Below are 517 nucleotides of genomic sequence, written 5' to 3'. Positions count from 1 at the left end.
GTTGACGTCGAAACCCACCGGCGGGCGGAGACGGGCAACACCGTAGAGCCGGGAACAACTAGGGCTGCGGCTGGCCCTAGTCCCTCCGAGCGACGGCCCGCAAAGCCTCCCGGTCGCACGCACCGATGTTTATCACAAGGGCGTGCCACCCGACCTATACCTGGTCGGGAAGGTGTGGATGATGCCTCGCTTAGTTTCCTGCAGGGCACACACGTAAACGTTAAATACGAGCCTCGATCGGCTCTCAGGTTATCTCGTGAATCGGCTCAAGGAGCCGATCCACCCATGATTCGACGAGGTGTCCGAATATATGGTGGTCCTGCTTGATCAAAGTAAAGCTAATGAGATCTACGACGATTTAGGGTTTTCACCGCATAATCGGATCATCCTACTCGAGTTCGGGCCTCGCGCTCGCGCACGGTGACCGTAAGCCGATCCTAGACAGGGCCTAAAAACCAACACGAGGTTGATCCCCGGAACATCCGTTCTAGGACTAGCAAACGCCACCCTACACGCC

Source organism: Lolium rigidum, chromosome 5 (assembly GCF_022539505.1).
Source record: "Lolium rigidum isolate FL_2022 chromosome 5, APGP_CSIRO_Lrig_0.1, whole genome shotgun sequence".
NCBI classification, from domain to species: Eukaryota; Viridiplantae; Streptophyta; class Magnoliopsida; order Poales; family Poaceae; genus Lolium; species Lolium rigidum.
The sequence above is the reverse complement of the archived record's forward strand: the minus strand, read 5'-3'. Positions refer to the sequence as shown.